Genomic DNA, 19,859 nt, shown 5'->3' with positions numbered 1-19,859 from the left:
CAACTTTGCGATTTAAATAAGAATTATTTTACCCTTAGCATATCCAGGAAACTGGATTTGACTTTCAAAAGAAAATGCAAGTTAATTTCTCCTGGTGTTTCTTTTAGCATTAAAATGAAAATTGAACAGCCAAATCAGAGATCATGTAAAAGTAATTCCTTAATTGTGAGGGCTCTTGGACTAAAATGTATCTGTGGTCATTTTCAGGTTCAGATTTCTATGACTTTAAAGTCTAGAAGAATTCAGTTGGAATCTTTTTCTTTTTCCATACAGTGAAGGCATTTTTGTAAAAACATGCACCATTGAAAATATATTCCCTCTCATCTTTAGAAGGTAGTTCAGGAGAACTCAATAGGCTGGGACATAGTTTACCTAATGAAGCCCAGGAGATCTGGGTTCAAGCTTCACCACTGCTTGATCCTCTGAGCACCATCAGGACCAATCCCCAAGCACCAAGAACTGATCTACGAGTGTCTCCTGCATTCACTGGGGTATTAGGTATGGCCCAAAATACAAATACAAAAAAAACCAATGATTTGTTTGGTTTATGTGCACAGATTCTCTTTCTGTCTCTGTCTCTATCTCTCTCCACTGCTATTCAATTCCTAAACTGCCTGAAATATGTATATATGTGTAAACTGCCTGAAATATATACATGTATATATATTTCAGGCAGATTATATATGTATATGTCTATATACATATATATATACATATATATATACATATATATATACACACACACTCATGTGTATCTATACCTGTATGTTAGAATAGCACAAAGTCCCAGAATTAAATAAAAAAACATAGGATCTAGTGTTCATTTTTCTGCTTCCTACCTACTTCTTGTTTGGAGTGCAGTTAGATTAGGAATTTGGAGAAGCATCCTATCTTTTTATTTGCTGGTAGTTAATAAAAGGCAGGGAGACAATTTTTGTGACTTAAAGCTTAAAGGCATTAACCTTATATCAGTGAAATATTATGACTATGGTGTTTCTCTGTATATAAACTACATTCTCAATGTTCCGTCTTCCCTTCTGTAATAAAAACTGAGTTCCTACTTTTCCCAGTTTGTTAGTTAGGGGAGGAGGTCACTTGAGGTAGTCTTAAGAAGTCAGTCCATATCTGTTGGTTTGTTTTTTTGTCCTTTTTTCCTTTAACCCGGGGATGCTCAGGGGTTACTCCTGGCTCTGCACTCAGGAATCACCCCTGGTGGTGCTCAGGGGACCATTATGGGATACTGGGAATCGAACCCGGGTCGGCCGTGTGCAAGGCAAACACCCTACCTGCTGTGCTATTGCTCCAGCCCCAGAAATGAGTCCATATCTGAAGTCTTGGTCAGGAAACAGATTCTCGAGGCCACAGAGATATACAGTGGGTAGGACACTTGCCTTGAACATGGCTAAATGTCATCCTTGGCACCCTATAGGGTTTCCCCAAACCTGCTAGGAGTGATCTCTGTGTGCAGAAAACTGCCCCTTCTCCACTTCTCCTTTTTACCACCACCCCAACACCCTTCCCTTCCACCCAGTTTTGGGAGAAAATGGAAGAGCAGAGGAAAGGGGAAAAGATCCATGAGAATGCAGTAACAAACAAGTCATAGCACAAGTTGCCATGGCGACCCACAAATAAATAATGCATACTCTGAGAATTTTTGTTTTCAGGAAAAGCAAGTTCAGAAAATATCTTTTTAATATTTCTAATATTTTTTAATATTTTAATACAGTGCTCTTCAACCCCATGTTACTTTTGAACATCTATCTCACTATTGCTTATTCTCTGTATTTCTTTGCTTATCTCCACTCTGGAGGAGCTTGAGTTCTCTCTTGAACACATATTTCCCCTTTTTTCTCCTCGCACATCTTTCTCAGCAAGCATTATGCAATAAGATCTATCTTGCTTCACTACAAAAAAAAACCAAAAACGATTCAACTGGTTTGGAATGGCTTCAAGTAGCATTAGTTGTGAAATATCCAATTTATGCAGTTTAGAATTAGATTATGTTTGGAGTTGGGCTGTGTGTGTTGTGGAAGGGATGACGCACAACTGTCAATAGAACATTCTATAGTTTCCCAGAGGGCTGGCTTGTGTTTGCTTGTTTGTTTTGTTTGGGGGCCATGCCGAGCAATACTCGGCAGTTACTCCTGGCTCTGCACTCAAGAATTATGACTGGCCATGTTCAGGGGACCATGTGGGAAGCCAGGGGTTGAACCTGAGTCAGCACAGGCGAAGCAAGCACCTTACTCACTGTGCTATCTCTCTGGCCCGGGACTTGCTTGTTTTTGAAGGGTTTTTTAACATTTAGTCATAGGTATTTATAAGAATCCACAGTCTTGTTCTGTTCTATGAAAATTTTGAGAAATAATGAAACATATGAAACTATTTTTTTGCAAGTCTAGATATGTTAAATCCTTCAAAATATAAAACTGTGACTTTCTTATTTTGAGGTTAATATGTAACCTTTGTTTCTCCCATAAAAATCTTAGAGAGAGAGGAGGATTTATCATTTTGCTTTACTTGTAGAATAAAACAGACAACAGCCCTGAATTATTTTAAAATTTGATTTCTTATTCATGACTAGTTCTCTGGAATACGCTGGTGAGACTTGTAAAAGGCCTTCTATCTTTCATAGCTAATTAAACTTTGTCTAAGGATTAAATAGTTCCTGACCCTTTTGAGTTTATTAACACAACTATTTGAATGTTTAATTTATAGAGTGTTCAATTTAAATCTCCTCATATGTTGGACTGAGGCTTTGACCACATGCACAATTTTCAATGCAAGTAGTTTCTATGCTGATGCTAACATCCTGATGTGGACTGGGGTTCTTATCATTCTAGGGGATGAGGCTTGGACCTTTCAGGGAGAAAACATTCTAATATGATAGAACATTTTTCAAAATACATTTTTAAATAATTAGGGCTCAGATTACTTAGTAAAGATTATCCAGATTGTTTTTTTTTCCATTTTTTAAAATTACCGGTAGTTAAGTGGGCATCCATGAATCCAGACCTTATATGGACTATGAGTGACTGAAAGTGAGAAAACCCATTCCTGTTTTTTATTTTATTTTTTATTACCAGTAGGTAAGTGGGCATCCATGAATCCAGACATTATATGGACCACAACTGATTAAAAATGAGGAAATCCAGTCTTGTATGCAACAAGGCAAATAGAAGAGCATCTCAGTTCCATTTTTTAAAAGCACATTTATTTAATTTGATTCCTGAGTGGGAAAAAGTTCCTGGGCATTCAGAGTACCATTGGCTGTGGATCATCCACTTTCAAAGGCTACATCTGTATGAGAAGTTGCAGTGACATTATAAAGGGCTCTTTCATGCTTTCTGATTCTGCCCTATCACATCCCAGAGTCATGCTTTAGCAGAACTGCCAGCTGGCAGGTGGAAGCCAAAATCTAATAAATAGCAATGGTGGCAGTAGGATGATAAAATTTTATTTCCAGGTAAAGTGGGGTCCAGATCTTATGAAACGGAGGGAGGGAGGGTGGGAAGGGTGGGTGGGAATGGGAAGAATGGAGTTTTTTTGTAACAAAGTCATAAAGTATTTTTCCCTAATTTTCTTGCATTTCCTATTTATATAAAGTATCTTGATCACTGTGTTGCTCTACAGAGATTTTCAATGGAATTAATTTGGGAGATTGAATTAATCTCTGAAAAAGAAATTGACTAGTTACAGTTACTTTTGGACACTTTTTCTGTATTGTGAATTGTGTGGAAATGTACAGAATAAAAACTAAGAAATATAATGAGTTTCTTCTCTTCTGTTATTGGCTGCTAAATGTGGATGGTGTGAGTACTATCCTTCAGAGCAGTTGAATTAGATTTTCAAAAATAGGAGGTAAGCGAAGAGTTGGCTTTTAGAAAAGGCAGACATTAAAAGAAATACTCAGAGAGATTGAAATTTAAAAAATAATAAAATGACATTTGCTTTTAAGGTGAACCTAGCTTAGGTTTGCCTTCCCGCCTCAATTAAAAAGATGGGGTTTTTTTTCCAATATAGAACAATGGTCGGTTTAGACATCGAAAGTTAAACAAAAAAGGACAGTGATGTGTAAACCAAAGAAGATACACCCTCTACGTCCTCATTTTTATAGGCATCAGAGAGTTCCCAGGTAGTTAGTCCTAGAGAAATAAATGACACAAAACCTGGCAGAATTCCTGAGCTGGGGAGATGGGACTAGAGTGAAGGCAGCTAGAGTGTATAGAGAAGATTATTACAGAGGAGAAATCCACACAAAGAACCCCAGAAGCCTGAAGACTATTCAGTGATCAGTAAAATGTGTATCTACCAGCGTGTCCAGGTAAGAAAACCACCTTAGACTAAATGAAGTATTCTCCAAAATGCCATGTAGGAATAGTGCCTGGGAATAATTTCTATCACTACTAGCCCCATGAAAATGTAACTCGGGACTGGAGCGATAACACAGCGGGTAGGGCATTTGCCTTGCACCAGCCGACCCGGATTTGAATCCCAGCATCCCATATGGTCCCGTGAGCACCACCAGGAGTAATTCCTGAGTGCAGAGCCAGAAATAATACTGTGCATCGCCAGGTATGACCCAAAAAGAAAAAACAAAAACAAAAGCAAAACAACAAAGAGCTGGAAAGATAGTACAGCAGGTAGGGTGCTTGCCTTGCATGTGGCTGACCCAGATTTGATCCCCAGAAACACATATGGTCCCCTGAGTTTTGTAAGATGATACACAGATAAAGGCAACTCAGAGAGGCTGAATTGGGAGTCTTTATTACAGAATCTGGTGATCACAAGTGGACGAGTGTCCATAAGTATAGTCAGAGACAAGTTTATAAAGGCAAAAATCACATCTAGTCAGACAATAGGTCCTGTGGCAGAACAAGTTACAGAAGCAAAATAAGCTAGTTAAGGGCTAAGCTGGCTTATGGTCACAGAGAACAGTTGGCAATTTGGCTTGCAGTTATGGGGGACATCATGATAGCAAGGGCCAGTGACTCCAGAAGCTAAACCATTAGTGTATGGACTGTACTTGTTAATGGGTTACACCTAACCCTTACAACAATAGAGAGGAGTTGCCTCCCTGCTGACAGGTTAGGAAGGGAATAAATATGGGATCCCTTAAGTCAGGAGTCCTTAGCTCATGAGCATGACCAGAAGTGATCCATGAGCACAGAGCCAGGAGTAAGCCCTGAGCACTGATAGGTTGCCCCTCCCCCAAAGAAAGGACCAAACTCAAGTTTCCAGAGATGACACACTGAGAAGAAAAGTTAACCGAACATTAGACACTGCAGAAGAAAAGATAAGTGAACTTAAAAACATCCAGCAACAGAAAATACACGAAACTAAACATTAAACTAAAGGAAAAAAATGTTTAAGTAAAAGAAGAATCAATGAAATGTGGAGGAAGCTTAGTCATTCTACTATTCATGTGATGGGAATGAAAGGAGACAAAAGAGAGACAGAAGCAAAGAATAAATAATTTAAAACTTTATTAAAACACTGTAGGGTTGGAGAGGGTTCCCAGGAAGCTTCTGGAGAGGAGACGCGATCTGCTGATGCTGAAAAGGCATTACTTTCCCCCATTGGAGTTCCTGCTTCAGGGCCTTTTGTGCCATTCTTGGTGAAGCTAGGGCCAGCCACCCCTCTCTGCTGGGAACTCTTCTTCGAATGCTCCACATGAAAGAGGGCGTAAGAATAGCGATAGCACATTGCCTTGCAAGCGGTCGGCCCAGGTTCGGTTCCTCCGTCCCTCTCAGAGAGCCCAGCAAGCTACCGAGAGTATCCTGCCCACACGGCAGAGCCTGGCAAGCTCCCCATGGCCTATGTGATATGCCAAAAACAGTAAAAACAAGTTTCACAATGGAGACGTTACTGGTGCCCGCTCAAGCAAATAGAATGAGCAATGGGATAACAGTGCTACAGCGCAGTGCGGGGCTGGAGAGACGGTCCATGGGATAAAGTGCCTGCCTTGCATTGTGCTGATCCTGGCTTGTCTCTTTATCTGCAGTTGACGTCCACTGGATCGATTCACACTGCAGCGAGGTTGAAGGTGCCAATGCAATTGGCTTTAGTGTGGTAAACTGCCAGAAAACTTCATTTAATAAGTAAATGGCAAATCAGGTGATGGCATTGCCAAATATAGAATGTGACTATATAAAGGAATGAAAAAAAAATCATTAAAACATATACCAATGCAGGAAAACTTAAATAATTGTTCTAATTTAAACAAAGAAATAACTACATACTATGCAATACTATTATATGATCTCTATAAAATACAGTTTTATGGTGACAGGAAGCAAAGCAGTTATATGGGCTATAGTAGTACAGTGACCTATAAGTGACCAAAGGGATTACACAGGAATAGATGGAAAATTTTAGCAGTGATATACATGTTCATTTCCTTGATTTTGAGAATAGTTTCATGAGTGCATAAATATAGTATATGTCACAACTGATCAAATTTTACTACATGCAGATTTGGTTATATGATTATACCTCAACAAACTTGATTTTAAAATCGAGATATTGGGGCCGGAGCGATAGCACAGTGGGTAGGGCGTTTGCCTTGCACGCGGCCGACCCGGGTTCGATCCCCGGCATCCCATATGGTCCCCCAAGCACTGCCAGGAGTAATTCCTGAGTGTAAAGTCAGGAGTAACCCCTGAGCATTGCTGGGTGTGACCCAAAAAGCAAAAAAAAAATCTAGATATTATTCATATTTACATATAAATTTATTTGCATTACCCATTTTATTTTTGTTTGTTTGGCTGCACCAGAAATGCTCATGGATTGCTTTTGGCTTTGTGCTCAGGGGCTTGAGAGACCTTATGTGGTGCCAGGGGTTGAACGTAGGTCCAAAGGAGGGCAAAGCAAGTGCCCTACTTGCTATAGTATCTCTTTGGTCCATACAACCCCTTTTACCTTTTGGACTCTAAAAGTTAAGTATCCTTTTCTGTAATGTCATAAACTACAGACAGCTTTATGAGCAGTCCTATATGAGGTTGTCAAATCCTGAAACAAGAACCAAAGATCAAATGAAAAAATATCTCACATCAAACTAAAATCCAGCTGAAGTAAACAGGCAGGCAGATCAGAGAAAGTTGCTCCACACACTCCCTCCCCCATGGCAATAAGTTCTTGGGAATTAATAAAACCAACTAGCCCTGAGGCTGTCAGGACCCACCTTGTGGGCACAGGAACTCAGGCCTGTTAAGATTTTGTATGCCAACACTTCAGGCCCTGAGAAGACTGGACCCTCTCTGAGAGAAGCTCCAACAGAAACAAAGGCCAGGAGAAGGATGGTCAAAGGAGACTGCTCCCAACTCTACCCCTTGGCAACCATCCTTAGCAACAGACTTTTACCTTGGTAGAAAGCTTCATATGGAGCAGGTTGGGAAAAAACTATAAAAGGCAACTTGGAACAAAGAAGAAATGCACATGTGTTGCCTGGGTATGTGGTGTCAGAGCACATGTTGCCCACAGCTTCCCCTCTTCACATGTGTTTTTTCATACTTTCATGCTGAGATGTTCTGGGAATCTCTTCCCTCTGGAGAAGCCTCAATTCTTAAGCATCTCTCTCTGTCTGTCTCTCTCCATCTCTCTCTGTCTCTCTCTGTCTCTCTTCCTCTCCCTCTCCCTCCCTCCCTCTCTCTCTCTCCCTCTCTCTCTCTCTCCCTCCCTCTCTCTCTCTCTCTCTCTCTCTCTCTCTCTCTCTCTCTCTCTCTCTCTCTCTCCTTCCTCTGAACTTACAAATAACACCCTTGTTTTTACTCACTGCTCATCTCCTCCGAAACTCTTTTTTTTTTGTGAGGGAAAGGCAAAGACTGGAATGTTCTGGGTAAGGTCTAGAACTGACTTTTCTCCTCTGCCAAGAGCAAGGCTTACAGAAGACTCTTATCAGTCCTAGATTTCCCAGCTGCTCCTGGGGTGGCAGTGGTGGATAGAGATAAAGCAGTCGATTCTCTTCTGGAATCTGCTCCCTTTCTCCTCCCCACTTCACATAAGTTATCCGGAGACCTTCGTCCACATCACTAGGTGGTGACCACGAATGGCATAATGGCAGTGAAGATCAAGAAGAAGGAGGTAAATCAGTGGAGGTACTTTCTCCTTCAGAAATTTCTAGAGGGGCTGGTTATACTGTTTGACCTCTGTGGGAATTTGTGGTCTCTGTGAGGAGGCTCCCCTTCTCTTGAATGTCTCAAGTACCACCCATCACAGTGGAGGGACACAAGAAAAACTCACTTGAGAAAGAATTTTAAGATGCTGGGATGCTATGGCATAAATTCAACCACCAGGCCACCATTATTTCTGCTCTCAGTACAAAAAAAGTTGGCTTAAGATTCCCCAGGAGGGTGTTGAGATGTCACTGAGGCCAGCACACAGAATCAGGTCTAAGCAAACTAAAGAGAGGCAGTAAGAACTAGTGAGAAAAGATGGCACCTGTTAGCCAGGCAGAACTTTTTTCTCTCTGGATCCAGAGGTCAGGGCTTCCAAAGCCACAGCACTCTGGCTAAAGCTTGACATTCATCTGTGGTCTGTCCGAGGCCAGATCAGTCCCCCAGGGATGGTTGGGTGCAGCAGAAGTCATTGATAGAAATTTCCAATTCAATGACTCTCTGACAACTTTTAGGAACCTTTGCCAGAGCGTGGGGTAACATGCCCTCCTACAACGTTTAGGGTTTCTTTGCCAAGGTATGGGTGGCATCCCGCCCTACAAACTACCAAAAATTAAAGCCTTCTTGCCACAGAAGTTCTTCATCATCATCATCATCATCATCATCACCATCCCGTTGATCTCAATTTTCCCAAACGGTCTCAGTAATCTCAGTAATGTCTCCATTCTTCCTAGCCCTGAGATTTTAGCAGCTTCTCTTTACTCGTCCTTCTCAATGGTGCTGCATTGGAGGCTCTTTCAGGGTCAGGGGAATGGTTTGCACATATGAATACGCCACGGGGAGTTTGGCAGGCTCTCCCATGTGGGCATGAAACTCTTGGTAGCTTGCCAGGTTCTCCAAGAACTAGGCTATTGATTGCCGGAGCCTCCAGGACCTTGGTTTTATAGTCTCTGGAAGTTGGGCATTGATGGGACTACACACAGCTGGCTGTCCTCACCGGGGCCCCTTGGAGGGGGTGGGTTGAGTTTCCCTCCCCACCCTGAGCAGAGCCCCTGCAGCCAAAGACCTCCAGAGCTCAGCCACAGCCATGCTCAAGGCCCCTCTCCACACATTCAGACGAGCCTCACGCATGAAGGAACCAGCAAAGGAACCCAGGTGTGTGGGGCCTGGGGCTGAGATCTTGAGCCTGCTCAGATTTGGACTGGGTCTCTTCTGCCCAGATCCCCCATTTTCCAGTATCTAGGCAGTCACACCCAGAAGCTTCCGGGCACTGTGTAATCCCATCAATGGCCAACATCCAGAGACTATAAAACCAAGCTCCTAGAAGAGAGCGACGCAGAGAGTCTCTTGCCCCCACACCTGGTTGTTTTCACCAGGGCCCCTCGGAGGGGGTGGGTTGAGTTTCCCTTCCCACCCCAGCAGAGCCCCCACAGCTGAAGACCTCTGGAGCCACAGAAGTTACAGCGGCTAATGAAAAGTAACATGGGAGATGGAAGTCAGAAGAGGTTAAAATCCCCTTTGGAGAAAAAATGAAAGAGCCCTAAGAATGAGAATGACAAGGATGGATTGTTTTAGCTTTTTTTTTTCTCACCAAAGTTTGCTGCTAGTACTCATGAGAATGGAAAATTAGGTCTCAGTTCCTAAACACCCCTCTTTTTTTATTGTTTGGACGACACCGGCAGTTTCAGAGGCTCAAATATACCTAGGAACTGCAGGAAAATCCCATCTCTCACCCTTCCCATCCTGAGGAATCCTTCAGTTCAAAGAACTTACTGCCTGTTTGTTAATGAGTCAGATACTGACAACAGACCCAAGGGGTATGTCTGTGTGTGTGTGTGTTTGGGGGCGGGGATGTAAATGGGCCTTTTAAAAACATGAGCCTCTATAGCAAAGAGCCACTTCAATTTTAGTGGTTTCTAATAATAAAGAAAACAAATGTGGGAAATGACTGGAATCAGCTGTTTCAGACTCTAGTGTTAATTAGTCCTCCCGGTGTATGGAAATGCATGCTATTAATAAGATAACTTGGTTTCATGTAGGTTTTGTCACCAGGCTTCAAAGCTAGTCTTGACCTTAAGAGAAGTTTCATCTAGAAGTGTGAAATTCTTGATGTTTTAAGGTAATCTATGTGAATGTTTAAACCTGTTAATATCTGTGGTTTTCCTAGAAACTGAAGTCCTAAAAATAAAACTCAAAGACTAGTATGTTCTGATTAATTTGTTACACAGAGCCAGCTTTTTATGCCAAATGTAGTATGTGTAATAAGATCTTTAGTTGTGAGTATCCTAAAGCTTTCGGACACTTCTAGAACAGATACAATGCTTCTTTATTGAGAGATCTCTGAAGTCTTTAACAAGTGCTGCAATGAACAAAGTTATCATGGTAAATGAAAAGTTACAGGAAATCAAGGTTAACCTCAGACTAAATATTATTGTTTAAACTGTGTGTTCTACCTCTCCATGTCTTTTCTTTTGTTGGGGGTGGGTGATAGGACTACACCCTTTGATGCTTAGGGGTTACTCCTGGCTCTGCACTCTGGGAGTGTATGGGGAAACATGTGATGCTGCCGATCAAACCCAGGTTGCCACATGCAAGGCAAGTGCCCTAGCCACTGTACTATTACCCGAGCCTTACTTACCTCTACAGATATTCACTCTCTTTTTGACTAGGAACTACAGCAAGTGGGTAGATTGCATCTTGTTGTGAGTATACGGAAACATTTGCTTTTCTCTCTCTGTGGCAATTTCAGTAGGTTTTTAATGCATGACGGTGGTGTCAGTGGGCCCCCATGGCTGGCTTATGAGAGGTGGAGAGGAGAGAGATGGTTGCTTTCTCCAGATCTGCCTCTGCTATCCTGGGACCTGCTGGGAAGGCTAAGATCGATAAAGTCTGTGATAAGTCCTGCATGGCACAGACCTCAAGTCCCGTTAGCCCCATGAGTTGGCCGTCAAGCCACACCACCTGACGTCTACTTGGTCTTCTCAACGTGGGAGTTAATCTCCACCATCCTATTTCTTGGGGAGCTGGAGTCAGGCTAGAATGGGGAATTGCTCTTTGCAGGAAAGGAAAGCCAGTCCTAGACCTTCCCCAGGCCTTCCAGGTCCTGGTCCTATCTCACAAAATAGAATTTCAGGAGATGAGCAGTGAAAAAAAAAAAGATTTTATTTGGAGGTTTTTAAAGCAGGGGAGGAGGAATTAGAAAGTAACTTACCCAAGAGAGAACACAGGTTTCTCCAAGGACGGAGAGCTCTAGGACACATCTCAAAAGGGGAAATGCAGAAAACACATATGTTCTGGCACCACATGTGCTCTGCCACATGGGCACAAGCAGCACATAGGCTCGGACAGCATATACATGCTTTCTTTGTTCAAGGTGGCTTTTATAGGGTTCTTCCCAAGCTGCCCCACATGGGGCTTTCTACCTAGGCAAGAGTCTATTGCTGGGGTGGTTGCCAAGGGGGCTAGAGTTGGAATGATCTTTGAAACTCCTTTCCTTGACCTTTGCTCCTGCTGGATCTTCTCTTGGGTAAGTCCAGCCTTCACAGGTTTGGGCTAACTCCAGGTAAAGGTTTTATCAGGTCTTAGTTGCTGTAGATAAAAGGTGAGTTATGAAGTCCTTAGGGATAAGTGGTCTACTATTCCCCAGGAATTCCATTGCCATGGGGAGCCCTTCCTTAATCTACCTGCCTACATCAATGGCACTATGTTGGTTTGCCTATATCCAGTTGGGAAATCTTTTCTCTCAGTAGTACAGTCTACCCTTCATACGAACAGGAACTCTCAAAGCCACCTATGGCACCCCAAAGTCTTTTAGGAAAACAGAGAGTTAAAAAGGGGGTGAGGTTAAATGACAAGAGCAGGTCCAGTAATAACATGTACTGTTACAAGTACTCCCTACACCTAGGGATTCCGTAGAAACAGGTCAACTAACAGAAGCAAAATCATCTCTGCTATGGGAAATAAAGAATTACCAGATCTAGGACTGACAGCCTGAGCCCTGCTCAAAGCATCACGAAACATCCTAGAGAGGGAAGGGATGGACTCCTCCTGCCAGAACACTCCTAAAGCAGATGATGTCCGAGAGGCCCAAGGCCACTGCTAGCTCATCATGCCGACCAGATCTTCACATTGAGGCAGGGTAACCCTGGTGTTACAGGTACAAATATTAATGCCTATATTAATCACCTGTTCTGCCCTTAGCCAATCTCCGGGACCTCTCAGTAAAGAATTGGATACCCCAAATGGAGAGTTGTCTTGCTGTGTTTACGCAAAAGAGTACACCAGGTTTATTCAGCCAACTGGCAAGTTAAAAGTGAAGTTGGAGAGAAAATTATGCCTCTGTAACTTGCCTTGTATAGAAATCAGAAGATGAAGCATTTGAGTCCTTTTGTAGTCATCACTTATTGATGCTGATGAAGGTCCTGGGGTGACTTATGTAAAATGGGGAGGAGAGATACAGTAGCCTAAAGAAAAAAAACTATCACTTTCTCTCTATCTACCTCTGCCACCCCAGGAGCAGCTGGGGAACTCTAGGACTGATAAGGATCTGCTGTGAGCCTTGCTCTTTGCAGGAAAGGAAAGTCAGTCCGAGACCTTACCCAGAACTTTCCAGTCTTTGCCTGGCCCACACAGAAAAGAGTTTCAGGAGGAGCTGCACAGAGTAGTAAAAACAAGTGTTATTTGGAAATTCTGAGGAAGGCGAGGGAGAGAGAGAGAGAGAGAGAGAGAGAGAGAGAGAGAGAGAGAGAGAGAGAGAGAGAGAGAGAGAGAGAGAGAGAAAGAGAGACAGACTCACATATTCAAGAAAGAATGCAGGCTTCTCCAGAGGGAAGAGAGATTCCCAGAACATCCCAGCATGCAAGAATGAAAGAACACATCTCAAGAGGGGAGATGTGGGCAACATGTACCAGGCGATACAGGTGGGTGTCTTCTTTGTTCCAAGTTGCCTTTTATAGGTTTTTCTTCACTTGCTCCATAGGAAGCTTCAACCAGGGTAAGAGTCTGTTGCTAGGATGGTTGCTAAGGGGTAGAGTTGGGAGCAGTTGATGGTCTTCTTTGATGTTCCTTCTCCTGGCCTTTGTTCCTGCTGAAACTTCTTTGAGAGGATGGTCCAGCCTCCTCAGGGCCCGAAGTGTTGACAGACAAAATCTTATCAGGCCTGAGTCCACAATGTGGATCCTGACAGCCTCAGGGCTAGATGGCTTTATTACTTCCCAAGAACTTATTGCAATTGAGCCTCTTTTCCTATCTTCCTGCATATTTCACAACTCAGTTTTGAGCTGAACATCAGGCAGTCACATTTCCACACTGAATGAAATACCATAAGAAGCAATACATCATTAATTAGAACAACATAGAATTTGGGAGTCTCTTCCGCCATTTTAAGATAACTTAGCTAAGAAATGTATATGTGTGTATAACTAAGTACAACTAAGAATTTAGTTCTATATTCAAAAGATCTAGACTTTTGAAAGCAAAAGGATAAAATGATATAGGCTTGTGAGAAGAAATATGTTTCCCTACAAAATGACCTTCATACAAAGAATCAGTTTTCTTGGATTATAGCTAAATTCTCAATGAGCTTTTTCTTTTTTAAATTAAATTTTATTTTTATAAAGTTGTTCACAAACATTCATTACATTTGATATTTGAACACCAATCCCACCACCATTGCACCTTCCCACTATCAGATTTCCAGTGTTTCCCCAAAGCAAAACCAAAACAATTAATTTTGTATTGCTTGTTATGAATAATCTGCTAAAAATGAGTATTTTCCTATGATTCCAAATTTGTCAGAATTTAAAACTAATGATGTACTATTATACTCAAAAATCATGACAAAGTTCTTATTCAGGGAGCATTAAGAAATTTGTGACAGAATAGATTTGGAGATATCATAGATATTATAAATTACTTTATGCAACCTCCAATTGTAGATACTCTGAGACCGGGAAAACAAAACACAAACATGTGAACACACACACACACACACACACATATACACACGTGATATTTGTGGCCTGATTTTTAGAAATTTGTTTTTCTTTGCCATATTTTCTAAGACTAAACTGAACACAAAACTGACATCTTGTTTGGCACAAAACAAAACCTTCCCTTCTTCAGAATTCCGACTTTCCTCAGAACATTTAGATGAAATGTTTATCCTTGGCCTTTAACATTACACAGAATTGACCAGTAAAACAAAACTTAGTGTACAAATAATGCATTTATTAGTAAGAGCGCATGCATGTATGTGTTTATACACACACTGTAGTATTTAAGGAGATTTAGATCTCAGCCCCACCAAGAGTATCTCGCCCATGTGGCAGTCTGGCAAGCTACCTGTGGTGTAGTCAATATGCCAAAAACAGTAACAACAAGTCTCACTATGGAGACGTTACTGGTGTCTGCTCGAGCAAATCGATGAGCAACGGGATGACAGTGATACAGTGATTTAGATCTCAGAAAGTGCTAACTTACAATAAGTGGAAAAGTTTCACTTTAGGACTCAAGCTAATTACACATGATCACAGTATGATTTTATGAGGGGAAGACCACATTACAATAACATAATCATGCAAATCTATTAGCAATGAAGGGAAGAAGGAGTGGGAGATTTGTTCCCTAACAGCTGCTCCTGAAAATTGCCATTAACACCCATTCTCTGGAAAGAAGGGACCATTTCTTCTGAGTGTCATAGATGATGCTTACTGGCTCAGACTTCAGACCACAAGTATGCAGTCCAGAAGGCATCTCAACTTGGTTGAATATGATACCTAAACATATGTCATGTTCTAAAGGTGTGTTATTAAAACCACATGTGAATTTTGGCAGGGCCTCTTTAACAACCAGGCTTTTAATATTGCTTTCCCACATTTTTTATTATTAGCAATGTTGTTTTTAAAATTGATTGCTGATGATTGATAAAGTCACCCTCTCTGTTCCTCCCAGCAATGTAGTGCAGCTGTGGCTCAAGAATGTATGCCTTATCATCAGTCTGGGTCCTTAAAATTCCAGTTATGTAGTAATTCAGTCAATTTTAAATATCAATACATATTACATACACACACAATCCACATGCATCAAATAGCAAAGCTTATTAACTGGGCCATAGAAATACACCAGGGGTGCTTGTTTTTCACGCAGAATTGGTCTCCCAAGCACTTCCAGGAGTGATCCCTGAGCACACAACCAGGAGTAAACTATGAGCATAGCTAGGTGTGTTTCCAAACTTTTTCTCCACCTCACCCCCCCAAATATCAAAGCTCACTGACTAAACTCCTAGCTACTGCTTCTATCCATGACCCTTGTTACCAAGGCTACAGGAAATTAAATTACAAATAATTTTCATGTCCAGTGTCAAAGTCATAATGGTAATTAAACATTGAACTGATTTTTTTGAGGTTATGAGACTCCATATATTTAGAGGCAGAAATGATCTGGAAAACTGCCTAGCAGAGAGGGTTATGCCTTCTATGAAGTCCCTCAGAAGAGATTCTCAGAGTGACATCCAGAACCAGAGTATCACTATCTTTCTCACTTAAGAAATGTTTTTAAATTCCCATTTTAGTCCATGGGCAGGAGCATATGTTCTGTATGGAGAAGTGCTGGGTTTGGTCACTGATGCAACATGTTCTCCCAAGCTCAGCGAGGAGTGAGTGCTGAGCACTGAGCCAGAGGTAGCCCCTAAGCACTGCTATAGTGGCGCAATAAATTAAAAAAAAACCCTCAAATTCTCTAATTCTATATTAGATCTATCTTAGATCCCCTGGATTCCATGGGACGTCAAAAGACCGCATGGCCGCCCACCTACAAGATGGTCAGACTTCTTTGTCAAAACCCTGAACAAACTTTTTGAGGCTCTTTGTGTTTCTGGAGTGAGCAGATACCATTGGGTTACACTAGCACAAGACAGGGGCAAATGTAGATTTTACTGGCATCCTCTCGAGCAAATTGAAGACAACAGGATGGCAAGTTATACAAGTGATATCTTAGATCTACTAAATCATTTGCTCTTTTTTTTTTGGCCACACCGGAAGTGGTCAGGGCTTACTCTTGGCTATGAGCTCAGGGATCACCCCTAGCAGACCCAGGGGCCCACAGGTTGCCTCACGCAAAGCAAGTGCTCAACCCACTGTACTACTGCGCCAGCCCAGCCCTTAAGTCATTTGTTCTGAAGGTTGGAAGGGTGCGTTACAGGAATGGATTTCAACAGGCCCTTGAGGTGATTCAGAGGCATATTCACATTTGAAAACCACTAACTTAAAAGAAAGTACTATAAATGGGTTAATCGAAGAGTTCAGTGATGTGTTTTAAAAATGTTAGTCCTTCTACCATCAGAAAGTTAATTCATGATTAAAGATAGAATATCGCTAGTGAAAAATCAGAAGGGAGAAGGGAGTGTGAAACTCATGAACGAAGCCTGAGTTATGTCCTGTTTTGATATTATTTGATGCTAACGCATTCCTCTTTTTACTCTTATTATTTACTCTTTGATGTGTCTTTGTTGGCACCTTTACAAAGTACTCAAACCATAGCTTTAGTATCTACATCTGTTTTCCTATATTCCATCACCCCCATCCTTTCAGGCCAGTCCTTTCCCTTCCTCCAATTTTGGTCACAAAGGGATCCATTATGGTGTTATTTTTGAGATTCATAGCACATCTAACCCTTCTTTCTCCTCTCAACATTTCCTGTCACAAATGTAAATGTTCACATTCTGATTATTTTGTAGCAATATTGCAAGCTCTATGTATCGCCAACATTTTTATTCTGAGAAGTCCAAGAACATGGACCAAGCATGTTATTAATTAATGTGTAATTCAGAGGCAAATAGTGTGCTGCAATTACATTGCTACAGAAATCTTTTAAGATTAAGGCCCTGATACCAATAAAGACAAAGCTTTTGCTATCTAGGTTAATCTCTCTATTCTCACATGCTTAGTGGTTTGTTTTTGCTTCATATCTGACCCTTTGATACAATTTTAATGAATTTCTTTTCTTGGTATACTGTTTGTTCTTGTTGAAAGATTACTCACATTTGTCACTTGAATATATATATTTTTCAGTATGTCATTAGTATCATCAAGATCCATAACCTATTCAATTCTTTCCAGGGATGCTTCTCAGAATCCACTGGTTTCCTCTACTAATTTTGAAGCATTATTTCTTAGGCATGCTGTACAATTATCACTTTAGGGTTTTCTTTGGATTCCTGCACGTGAGATTTCTTGCCTCACATTTTTAGTTTCTTAATTTGCTAGTGTTTAGACACTAATTGCTTCTTAAAATCGGGGCACTAGAGAAGTAAGTGCTCTAAATTTGTGCATGTTTTAAAATGTCTATTTTGTCTTTTAGAGTTTGTCTTTGGAATTCTGGTTCCAGCATAATTTTTCATTAGATGTCTGGGGATTCTTAATGAAGAAAATGAGGGCCCGTGTGCTTTCTCAAACATGCACGTTATTCAGTGGTAGATTGAATCAGAGTCACATGCTTTGGGAGCAAAATGACTAGAAATTATGCTGAGCAACTTTGTTTTTCAGAGGCTAGAGCTGTGATTCAAAAACATTTCAACATTGCCCAGGGAGTGGGGTTGTGACTCACGTGGTAGAGTACGTGTCTAACAAGCTGTAGCCCCTGAGTTGGATCCCTGGCACTGCAAGACACTCCCCCCACTCCCACCCCCCTGCCAGCACCACTGAGAGGGACTGCTACTTAAAAATGAAAACCAAAAAAGCGAAATAAAATATTGAACAAGATCACAAAGGGAGGACAAGGAAATGGCTCAGCAGACTGGCGCACATGTTTGCCTAGGGGAGGCTGAGGATCAATCCCCAATACCACGTGGTTCCCTGCCAGGTGTCACTCTCAAAAACCCACAAAATCAAATTATAAATTAGCAAGATCACAAAGCTCAGTGGTGAGAAGGAGATCTCACCAATGCTCAGGCACTCCTCTGCAACTTGTGTCTTCGCACCATAATCACATGCTTTAGATTTGACCGAGAGCACTGTGAAGATGGAACATGTCTTTGTGGAAGGGCAGACCACCGTGAGTTCAAGGAGAGCCAGAGGCCAGAGCCAGCTCTGTTCCCGAGCTGTTGAGTTTGTTTCTTGGTTTCTTTGGACCCAAAGCAAAATTCAGTGACTCACAATCCTAGAGCTTCTTTCTTCCCTCTATGTGTTGAGATCCTTCTGCTCATAGAAGATTCATAAACATGACCAAAGCTTCAATGTGATCTCAGTGTGATCCGCTTACCCCCAACCTGTATTGTTTGAGTGATTTTTTAAATATATGTGTTTTCTTTTTTTATGTAGAAGTAGTGCAACTGCACCACCTCCGCTTTGCTGATGACATCGTTCTCATAATGCCAAACATTAGCAAGCGGCACAAATGCTGGCCAGCTTTGGCCGAGAGTGTGGAAAGGTCGGATTGCAGCTGAACCTCAACAAGACGATGCTCATGAAAAACGAACTGGTCCCTGACGCTCCATTTGCTCTCAATGGAACGAACATCTCCGAATGCAGCAGCTATGTGTACCTGGGTCAAGAACTCAACATGAGGAATGACTTGGCGCCAGAACTGCGCACGAGGAAGAAAGCAGTGTGGAATGCCTTCAAGAACATCAAAGAAGTGGTTAAGAGGACGAAGGACCTCCGACTCCGGGCACATCTTCTCAATTCCACCATTCTTCCTGCACTAACGTACGCCTCAGAGACCTGGGCCCTACGCAAACAGGATGAGAATGCTATTCGGGTACCTCAAAGAGGAATCGAAAGAGCTATGCTAGGAGTATCACGTCTCACGCAAGTGAGAGAAGGAATCTGGAGTTCTGGCCTCCGTCGACTGTCAAGAATCAGGGACGCTGTCTCGTTTGCCAAGACATCAAAAATCAGATGGGCTGGACATGTAATGAGATTCAGAGACGACTGCTGGACTAGAGCTGTTACCGACTGGATTCCATGGGAGGTCAAAAGACTGCGTGGCTGTCCACCAACGAGATGGTCAGATTTCTTCATCAAAACCCTCCTGAAGTGAGCAGATATCATTGGGCTACTCTAGCACATGACAGGGACAAATGGAGACATTACTGGAACCCTCTAGTGCAAATCAAAGATCAACAGGAAGACGAGTGATACAAATGATACAAGTGCTATTCATTCAGCTTTGCTTTGGGGGTCCACACCCACTGGTGCTCAGGGTTTCCTCTGGGACTCCTGGCTCTCCGCTCATCATCACTCACATCATCATCATCACAAATAATGCTCAGGGGACCATGTGTGGTGCTAGGGATAAAATCCAGGTTGGCCACACACACACAAGGCAAGTTGCCCTACCTGCTATCCAATCTCCCTGGGCCCCTAAATGTATGCTTTTCATAAATCATCTATAGCTTCACTCCGTGAGGGTTTAGTCTGTATACTTCTTTTTAGAGATTGGTGCAGTGAATTCCAGTTGCTAACCCCACCTTTATAAGCCATTATTACTCCCAAGTCTCAAAGACCATAAAAGCTCAGTTTCATATTTATTGATAAAGCCAGAACGCACAAAGATGCTTAATGACAGGAGAGCAAAAGTCTTCCATCCCAAATTACATCTTTGGCAAATGCTAAATTTATGAGATCTGCTCTAAAAGCTGAATGGAAGTAGCATTTGAAAAAGATATTTACATGTAAATATTGCTCCTGTTGTTTCCAGGGAGATCAAATTCTTTTATCTCTTATTTTTTGAGAAGTTATCAGTTAAGTG

This window comes from Sorex araneus, chromosome 1 (genome assembly GCF_027595985.1).
Source record: "Sorex araneus isolate mSorAra2 chromosome 1, mSorAra2.pri, whole genome shotgun sequence".
Lineage (NCBI taxonomy): Eukaryota > Metazoa > Chordata > Mammalia > Eulipotyphla > Soricidae > Sorex > Sorex araneus.
This window is presented reverse-complemented; position numbering follows the sequence as displayed.